Consider the following 10469-nt stretch of genomic DNA (forward strand, 5'->3'; position numbering starts at 1 on the left):
TTTAAGTGTAGAAACATTGTGAAGTGTTTCAATGAACTTATCATCATCGCTCAATTTTTATTTTTTTTTAAAGAAAGAGAAGAAAGAAGAAAAAATAAATAATAAAAGAGAAGAAGATAAGACGAGAGACCACCATGACAAAACAACATGCACAGCACAATGCCACCCACAATATCACCATGAAACATTCGACATCGCACAAGGAATCATCTAGCTTCCACCACTACCCAACCTAGCGTGCATCTGTCAAAGCACCTGAATTCAAACACCCGCGCAAGCACGCCCGCCACCACCAGATTTCTCCAAAAGAATGCCCAATAGTGGACGCGGGGGCCCACAGACCCGCCCCCCCAGGACACAATGGCAACATAGGGAGGACCGGAGCCACAGACACACAGCGGCCCACAGGCCCGGAGCCCCAAGAGTCTCCCAACAGGGAGAACCGCACCCCCCCAGAGAGGAGCAGAGGAAAGAACCGGGTGACCCCAGCCACCATAATGCAGTGCCTCCAGGAAGCTGCAGCGACGAGCCCACAGGCCCGGCCGGCGACCCATGCCCCCCCCCCCCCCCCAAGTAGATCCGGCCATGGACACTGAGCCCCAAGCCCCGAGGACATACCACCCCCCAGCAGAGCCCCGACAGAGCCAGGGCACCCAGGCCCCGCCAGGCAGCAACCAGGGCGGACCGACGTGCACCCCACCACCCAGCCCAGACACCGAGAGCCACCAATGCACCGGTGGCAAGGGGGTCCCCTGCCAAAGGGGGGCACGACCGGGGGGAGTGGGCCCCACACCAAACGTGGGGCCCAAATTGATCCAAGAGAGGGGGGACCACCAAAAACCCAACCTGAGCAACCAACAGGCACACACAGTCGGGCCGACCGCATGCACCATCTACCTGACAGCGACCACAGGCCGGCCCCAGCCCAAGGGGCAGAGCAGCAGGGAGCCGCAGCTGAGGAGGGCCGGCTCTCACATCAAGAGCTCCGCACCATAGGCCCGGAGACGCCCCAGCACGCCACCCATGCACCCCCCCACACCCCCCCCCACACACACACAGCACCCCCACCGCAAATGCCACACAGGAAGACCAGCCAGTGCCCGGATGAGGCGAAGCCACGCCCCCAACCGCCGCCCTACACCACCAACGACCACACGTACACTACCATAGCCGACCCCCCGCCGAAAGCCGGCAGCCACCCCGGTCAAAGTGCCGGCCATCGCAACCAGGAACCTAGATTAAAAGAATCGGAACAGCCCAGGAGGAACCGAAGCACCGGCCCCATCACTGACTGCCCCCAAGGCCCAAAGCCCACCCACAGCCCAGACCCCAACAATGCACCCCCCCCTCCATCCCCGACCCCTAGTGTCACACGGAGAAAGGAGGTGTTTGTGAAAGGGGAAAAAAAAAATAAATAAATAAAAAAAAATAAATAAATAAATCTATATATGCATAAATAAATTATGAACAGACCCACTTCCTCCTCCTCCCACTCGAATATGGTGTTGATGCATGTTGTTATACAGTGCGTTTAAAATGGGGGGATGAGGTGGCGACCGGCACAGACCCACCTCTTGCCCAGAGAGCAGGCGGCGCCCGTTCACCCCTCATCTCCGCCCAGAACCCTAAATGTCTACATGCTACATATGAGAGTGGGCACAGGTCCGGGGAGGTGGAAATGGTAGTACAACCCACCACCTAAGTGCGATCATGTGCCCACTCCAGATCCTATATATGCATGTGTCGTGAGAGTGTTATAAGTGAGTGTCTAGGTTGTATATTAAAATTAGGGCCCAGGACCCCACCAGCCACGGAGATGGATGATTCTCCCCGTAGCTCAGTAGTACACCTGAACCCCAAAACCCTGTTTGAGTGGTGGTGTGGTGGAGTGGGCGGAGGAGGACGTTGGGATGGGGAGGTGAACTGAGGTGGCAATGCCCCCCCAGGGGACCAGCTCCCCCACTGACCCCAATAGGCACCCCCCACTCTCCGAGATCCACCAGGGGACAGAGGCTCTGTCAGCCTGTGGCACCTCAGCAGTGCCACAGGCTGATTGCCTCCATGCCACGCTGCATTGAAGCAGTCATTCATGCAAAAGGATCCCCGACCAAGTATTGAGTGCATAACTGAACATGATTATTTGAAGGTTGTTGTTTTTTGTATTAAAAACACTTGTCTTTGGTGGGATGAAATATGCTAATTTTTTGGGACAGGCATTTTGGGTTTTCATGAGCTGTATGCCATAATCATCAGTATTAAAACAATTAAAGACCTGAAATATTTCAGTTGGTGTGCAATGAATCTGAAATATATGAAAGTTTCATTTTTATCATTACATTATGGAAAATAATGACCTTTATCACAATATGCAAATTTTTTGAGAAGGACCTGTATAGCATTTCACCATCTCAATGTACCTTAAATGTTTCAATGGTAATAGGAGCTAGTTACTTGCAAGAGGCTTTGTTTTCATTCTCCAGATCAATACAAAGTGTTCAGAAATAGTATAACACAATCAGTGACATTTAGTATATAAAATTACAATAACCTGGAGGATAGCGCTGGCATGCTAACTCCACAAACAAACAAAGAAATAAAACAAACTCACCAGTTCCCACTTTTAGAATGCACAGTCAGCTGAAGGCTTTTTCACAGAGACATCTAAAAGTTGAAAGGCATATCAGTCAGAAATGGCAAATAGGCATTAGATAAAGGGCTACCTGCAGCCAGCCTGGTTGTATCACTGCATGGATCTGTTCCCGGACAAAAAAAAAACAACTGACCGGAATCACATGTAACATCGTTACTGATGTGTACAGCTCATGTTCAACATGCCCCGGGTGCCGATATCTGCGTCAAGAATCTTCCTATTCCTTTGTAACAACGCAGAATAACTGCACATGTGCCATTTTTAATGAGAGTCTATGAATTAGATTCATGTGCCCCCAAGACCGGAAATACGTCACCAATCAGACAACGTTTTTTGAAACAAACAACATAACTCATCATTACCTATAAAATATTTATCCTACACAACTAAAATCATATATACATATATTTTGAAATATTTTTATTTTATTATTTCATTTTTATTTAATTTTTTTTAAGTCTTCAATGTAAAATGGTGAATAGTTCCAGAAGCCCCAGAAGGGCGGTGCTCTAGCGCCCCCTACAGTCCAGCTGTCCCTGCTCCGTTGCTTTTTTTGGATCATCAAAAACCCTATCCTTACCTCTGTATGTGGCACGGAGTCTCGCTGGAAAAAGGAGGCCATATTTAACCCCCGACGGGTTCTGTAGGAGCCGGTTTGCCTCAGTGAATGCTGCACATGATCTTGCCACCTGCGAGGTGTAGCCAGCCAAGATGAACATGGCCGACCCTTTGAATTTTATCCGACCGCCGCTGCGTGCTTGCTGCAAAATCTCCACACGTTACCAATGTTAATCTTATCCGAGCTGCCCCTGGCCTCTGTCTGGTACACAAAGTCTATCAATGGTGGTTTATCCAGTTTTAGGACTTCCATTAGCATGCTAGCAATCACAGTGGGTGAACACTCAAACGTTGACTTTGGAAGTCCAATAATCCTAATGTTTTCACGTATTGTTTGCCCCACTACAGCCTTGGACTGTTTTTTAGCCCATTAATTTCAGTCCTCAGCTCCACCACTGTTGCATGCAGCTTTTCCAGTTTGCTTGAGTGGGAAGACGAGCATTTTTTTAGCTCCAAATTAGCAGACCCAGCCTGGTCGATATCCGCTCTGAGAGATGCAGCGGTGTTCGTCAGCTTGGTCCAAACCACCAATAATTTGCTATTTTTTTGCTCTAAAGTCAGAATCTTCAGTCAGAACTGCTCTCAGTTCTTTATTAATCATTGCTACAGCATGGGCTCTTATTGAGGCCAGGAGGTCTGATCTTAGAGCCGAGTCGTCTCTCCCTCCAGTGCCCAGCGATTCAGTCCGAAACACTAGCAGTAGCGTTAGCATTAACAATGGGCCATGGTGGAGACGAAAGCAAAACTTTAGATTTTTTGTGCTTAGAGGCCATATTACCTACTTGCTCAGTACTGCGGCAATACTAATCTCGGAAACGGAATCCAGCCCAGAGGTAGCGAGAGTGTAGTTATAAAAATTTGTTTTCCATCAGGCCTGACGGGAGCTGTCCAAGACACAGCCTACATCATCGGCACCATCTTGGGTCTCCCGGAATTTCTTCTTTAATTGAAAATGTGTTTTTTATCCTTATCTTTATGTTTGTGGGCAAATGTGGCTGAGTGGCTTGAACAGTTGTCCTCCAGTGGAAGAGATGGAGGTTCGACTCCACCAGCAGTCACATGTTGAAGTGTCCCTGCACACTGAACATCTTATTACCTCTGATGTGTGTCCCATTGATGTATGAATGCGATCTAAAGCACTGATTACCGGTAGTCTCTTTAGAATTATTTTTGTTCAATTAGCTTGGTAGAAAGCTAGTAAAGTATTGTGTGAGTATGTGAGTGTGTGTAGGTAAATGAGGGCACTGATTGTGTTATAAGTATATAAGTACAGTCCATTTATCCTAAATGATACATGGGCATTGTGCCTGTTGTACATCTTAAAACTGATTTTTTTTTTTTTTGGGGGGGGGGGGGGGGGGGTCCTTGTGGTTTTTCACCTACCATTGGATGAATAGCTGATTCAGCTGCACCTCAATTCAATTCAATTCAGTTTATTTATATAACGCCAAATCACAACAAAGTTGTCTCAGGGCACTTTACAGAAACATTCACATACATAAAAGCCAATCGGTAAAGTTCTCTAAGGAATCCAGCAGACAAGTTGAATCTTGGTTTTGTTGCAGTCTCCCATCCTGAGCAAGCACAGTGGCAACAGTGGAAAGGAAAAACTCCCTTTTAAAAGGAAGAAACTTCCAGCAGAAACAGGCTCAGGACAAGCGGCCATCTGCTTTGACTGGCTGGTTGAGAGGACGAACATAGCACCTCTTCCCTCTGATCGTGCCATTATGGCAGGCTGGCACAGTGGGCACCAGACATCGGATGAAACACTGAAAGGATGAGAAGGATGAGATGTAGTTGGTAGGGTCGCGATTCGTGGGTGGCACTAAAGAAGGTTGTCTGATGCCTGTGACAGCATTCTGTAGAACAAACTCAAAGGATTTATATCTGCTATGTGTTCATACTGTATGTTGGCTTATGTAATGCATGCATTGTTTTTCCTTCAGAAATGTAGCTGTCCCAAAGATAAACCACCTTTTACCTGAATCAAGCCCCTCTTGCCTGCTGCCTCAAATAAACACACACATTGACACACAGCATTCAACCCCCTGGGGAGCACCAGGAGCTTGCTCTGAGGGATTTCTGCTCCATCTCCGCTAACAGGTTTAAAAAAGCCTGTCAGTTTAGGCATTTTGTTTGTCGCCTCTTTGTCGCGATGCTCTTTTTCGTTTCTCTTTCTTCTTTTCTGCGCTCCACTGTCATATTTTCTGTTGTCCGCCATTGCAAAATAATATTCCCTGACGCTCCTCCGCAATGCGTAAGATGCGTCAAAAGTGGACCAATAACAAGCAAGCATTAAAGATGGACGTTTGACAGAACAAATTGGAACATTTTTCATCGGTGCTGTCAAAATCATCATAGTCATTGATTAAATTCTGACACTATCAATTCACAAAAACATAAAACATCCTTCGGGGCCCCCGAAATGCCGGGGCCCCGGGCTGCAGCCCCGGTAAGCCCCTGCTAAAATCTGGCCCAGCCCACGCAGGACATCTGGACTGCTCCCTGGTTCTGGCCTGTACTTCATGTGACACTTGCAAAGACTGAAGGTGCATAAGTTGATCGAGTGTGGCCACAAAACACATGTTGGGAAGACTATGCAGCATCGATGGAAGAGCAGGGAGGTCTGGAGCCATGTGGTGCAGAATGATGCTGCGCAGGACTTCACAGGTGGGCACTGGTGAGACCTCAGTGAGCCCTGTGGCACAGGCCCAAGTCTGGATGGTACCAGCTCCAAAGCTGAGAGACCATCTCTAGGATAAGTGTGATAAGTGGTTGGGACTCCAGCTGGTGGTTTTTCTCCCGATGCCAGGATGTCAGGATCTGGAAGTGGTCCTACAAACACACGAGTGACAGAATCACAATAAGTTTGGACAAAGGAAACATGGACATAAAAACATGAACCCAAAGGTTATACCTGTGAAAGCCCTGTAAAGCGTGGAGTGCAAACATCTTTTCACCACAGTTTTGGGCTTTCGCACCACCACCACCACCTCGCTGGCAGGTTCAGGATGGATTCCCTTTCAAGAAATAAACATAAAAATATGTCAAACTAAAAAATAAATAAATGTAAAGGGACAAGTGAGCAATTTGGTAGGACACAGCGGGACAGATTTGAGAGTTAAGATTTTTACTTAACTTGCAAATATTACTAATCCATAGAGGTTGAACCTGCATTTATTCATTACCTACAAAAACAAACAATTCTAAACAAGTTAGGAGAGAAAAATATATTTGACACAAGTAATATTGAGACTATGACAAATTTCACATGGCACTAATAATATACAGGTGGGAAAGTTATTACAATTATTGTTATGAGAATCATAACCATCATATACTAAATAATATAACAGAAAAGAATGTGTTCCTCTCTTAGTTTATCTTTCTACCTGTGTTCTTTGTCTGTGTCATCTTTGTAAATCTCTTGTGCGGGCCAGTACAGGAGGACCAGTTGGCAGCTGGAGTTGGGAGTAGTGGGCAGTCTGGTAAAAAAAAAAGTGCAACTACATGGTTACAAAAACCTTTACCAGCTGCACTTCTGCAGAAATAAGCCAACATTTCTTTTTTCAACACACAGTGAGATCTAAAATAGATCTGTTTTTAGCACACACACACATATATATAATTAATACTTGTTATAACATATTTAGCTTTAAACAAGTAATAGATTGTAGATTGATTCACTTAACACATCAACTTACATATACACAGCACGCTACATACACACATAAACATATGTTTGGCACTAATGGAACCTCATAAAAATATAATTAAAGATTTTATATCATGTCTGTCTCAAACACTCCAAATAATGTAGCACACTAAATTAGGCTTCTTTATCACGATGTTTATGCGCTTCACATGTTGTAGCTAACGGTTAGCTCGCTAAGCTACGTCTTTTCTTACCTTGGCAGCTGTGGATATTTTCTTCAAGGAAAAACTTGTCCTTTCACGTTTATTAGTTCGAGAATTCGCCGCTGCGATTTCCTCCTCAGCAGCGAAAGAAAAGATTGGCAAATTAAGCAAAGATGTTGAAAAAAGAGACATTTCTCCTTAGTGCAAAGACTCGCAAAGCAGGAAGTGTCGGTTTCCGGTTGTCATGAAAAAGACGTCGCAAAAAAAGTCTTCTTGTTGCAGATACAATAAATAATTCAAGCTGCCGCGCTAAAAATCATGTTTAAAATACGAGCATTGTGTTGGACTGACCTGATTTTGCAGATTATAATATAAAAAGGCTACAATGCCTTGTGATTTTTCCGCCAAAATGCTACGTAAATCTGTGACGTTTTGACTAGTCAGAATAACAATTCAAGATATCTTGAATGTCATTCTGACTAGTCAAAATGTGAATTCAAGATATCTTAAATAGAAAAGCCGTCTACATGATAAAATATTCAAGATATCTTGAATTCATTTTGAGATATCTTAAAAGGAATTTTGACTAGTCATAAGTACACAAAGTTTGTTTTCTCAGTCATCCAGGTATATAACAACAAAAAAGGTTGAATCATGTGGCTTCTGGGTAATTCCAGATGGCTAGGCCTCAGACTGACGAAGCCTCTTGGATGAGGGGCGAAACGTTTCTTTTTAACAAAAAAACGAAGTCCAGATGACATGATTCAACCTTTTTTGTAGTCATAAGTACAGTTCTAGATATCTTTAAGTTAGTTTTGCCTAGTCGTTATTTGCTTTCAAGATATCTACAATTTAATTTGCACTAGTCAAAACTTCATTTGTGATATCTACAAATACATTTAAGATATCCTGAATAATGACGTAATTTAAGATATCTTTAATTGTAATTATGACTAGTCAGAACTAAAAGTGAGATATCTTGAAAGCAAATAATGACTAGTCAAAATTAACTTAGAGATATCTAGAACTGTATTTTTGACTAGTCAAAATTCAGTTCAAGATATCTTGAATTGAAGCCTCCATACAACTCAATGGTAAATCTGACGTCATTATGACTAGTCAGAATGTAATTAGAGATATCTTAAATAAGTATTTTGACTAGTCAAAATGCAATTCAAGATATCTTAAATAACCAATATGTCTAGTCAAAACTCAGTTTCAGATATCTGGAATGTAAGCGTGGTGAATCCTATTTTATGTTAAAAGGGCTTGCCATAAGTCATCTGCTTTTTTTCCTGCTGTAGACCATGGGCAGGCAAAAAAAGTCTTCCTTCTCTAAGTCCCTTTTTGGCAATGCCTGCCAAAAAAACTGGGCCGAGCAGCTTTGTAAAAGGAAAATAAGGCAGGCGGGCAGCCGATCCCTCTTTCTGTCTACATGGCAAAAATAAATGGGCTCATTTAGCCAAAGCTGCCACAGTCAGTGTGAGGCTCTGATAGAGGAAATGGTAAGGTGAAATCCCTTACAAAAAAGTGTTGGGCTGCTGTTTATCGCAGGCTATTGTCTCATGTCATCCGCCTACTGTTTCTGGTTCCATGTCGGTGTTTATCAACAGTACCAACCTGGTCAGGGGTTGTTTGCTTAGCAGTGTGTTTGTGCCCACCACCTGGTTTTAGTCCAGGAACAAACAATCTTAATTCTGAATTTCACTTTTGGTCAAATAATCTCAACATTTCATGTGAGGTTGAGAGGTACCGACTAGATATAGTTGGGCTCACCTAGACACACAGTATGGGCTATAGAGCCAATCTACTTGAGAGGGGCTGGACCTTATTCCACTCTTGAGTTGCCCATGGTGAGAGGCGTCAAGCTGGTGTGGGTCTACTCTTAGCCCCCTGACTTGGTGCCTATGTGTTGAAGTTTTCCCCAGTAGATAAGAGGGTGGCTTCCCTGCGCCTTTTGGTTGGAGGACAGGCTCTGACTGTTGTTTGTACCTGTGCGCCAAATGGCAGTTCAGAGTATCCGACATTCTTGGAGTCCTTGGCGGGGGTGCTGGAAGGTGCACCAGCTAGGGACTCCTTTATTCTGCTGAGGGACTTCAATGCCCACGTGGATAATAACAGTGTGACCTGGAGGAGCATGTTTGGGAGGAACGGCCAATGTGCTCTGAACTTGAGCTGTGTTCTGTTGTTGGACTTCTGTGCTTGTCATAGTTGGTCCATCACAAACACCATGTTCGAACACAAGGGTGTCCATAAGTGCACTTGACACCAGGACGCCTTAGGTCGTAAATCCATGATTGACTTTGTAGTCGTGTAATCTGATTTGCAGCCATTTGTTTTGGACACTTGGGTGAAGAGAGGAGTTGAGCTGTCAACAGATCACCACCTGGTAATAAATTACAAAAACAATGTGGGCTACATAGATAACTGGAGTTCTTTTTGGGGAAAACCTGGTCTGATGTGGAGAGATGGCTTTCATCCAACTTTGGGTGGAGCCGCTCTTTCTAGAAAATTTGGCTGATTTTGTTTGTCCTCCAAATTATTGACAACCCAGGGTCCAATCCAGGAAGCAGAATTGTAGTCTTCCACACCTCTCTGCTGCTTCTTCTCTGTTACCCACCCAACCCCCCACTGAAACAGTGTCAACTCGCCCACAGCTCAGATTAAATAAACCAAAATTCAACTCTACAAATATAAACCATTAAAATCATTAAAATAAACACAGTTACTTTACCAGAACAGGCATCAACTTAATACACTTTGTAGAACAGTGCTTTATGAAGTTCTGTCCATTTCTTTGCATTAAATGACCAGCTGGTCTGCCACATTTAAAATGGCGGATGCTCTGATGTACCGCTGCAGCAGGCCAGCCCGCTCAGCGGGGCATCTAATATAGTCTTTGCTATTTTACGCTGGGTAACACCATTCTGGTATTGCTGCACTATCTTTCTGCGCAACAATGGTGGAATTGGTGATCCTCTTACCATCTTGGCTTCTGAGATACACTGACACTCTGAGAAGCTCTTTTTATACCCAATCATGTTGTCAATTGACCCAATTAGTGTTAATTGGTCTTCCAGCTGTTTGTTATATGCTCAGTTTCCTTTTTCCAGCCACTTTTTGCTACTTGTCCCAACTTTTTGGGGATTTGTTGACACTGTGAAATTTTGAATCAACATAATTTTCCATTAAAATGTTACATTTACTCAGATTAAACTTTTGATCTGTCATCTATGTTATTACGAATAAAATATTGATATTTGCCATCTCCACATCATTGCATTCAGTTTTTATTCACAATTTGTTTAGCGTCCCAACTTTTTTGGAATCCGGTTTGTATATA

At 44.2% G+C, this 10469-nt stretch overlaps 1 protein-coding gene and 1 long non-coding RNA gene across 2 annotated transcripts in view; one reads left to right on the top strand and one right to left on the bottom strand.

Moving 5' to 3' along the window:
* The window catches only part of LOC119407813 (WD repeat containing planar cell polarity effector), a 170923-nt gene that overhangs the window by 20364 nt on the left and 140090 nt on the right, over window positions 1–10469 (top strand). The gene's annotated exons all lie outside the window — the stretch shown is intronic.
* On the bottom strand, window positions 5443–6782 carry LOC119420891. The gene is made up of 3 exons (XR_005187318.1): window positions 6661–6782; window positions 6186–6288; window positions 5443–6103 (listed from the first exon to the last, which is right to left on the bottom strand). It is a non-coding gene; the product is annotated as an uncharacterized LOC119420891 (long non-coding RNA).

The sequence above is a fragment of the Nematolebias whitei genome, chromosome 1, assembly GCF_014905685.2.
Source record: "Nematolebias whitei isolate Nwh7 chromosome 1, NemWhi1, whole genome shotgun sequence".
Taxonomy (NCBI): Eukaryota; Metazoa; Chordata; class Actinopteri; order Cyprinodontiformes; family Rivulidae; genus Nematolebias; species Nematolebias whitei.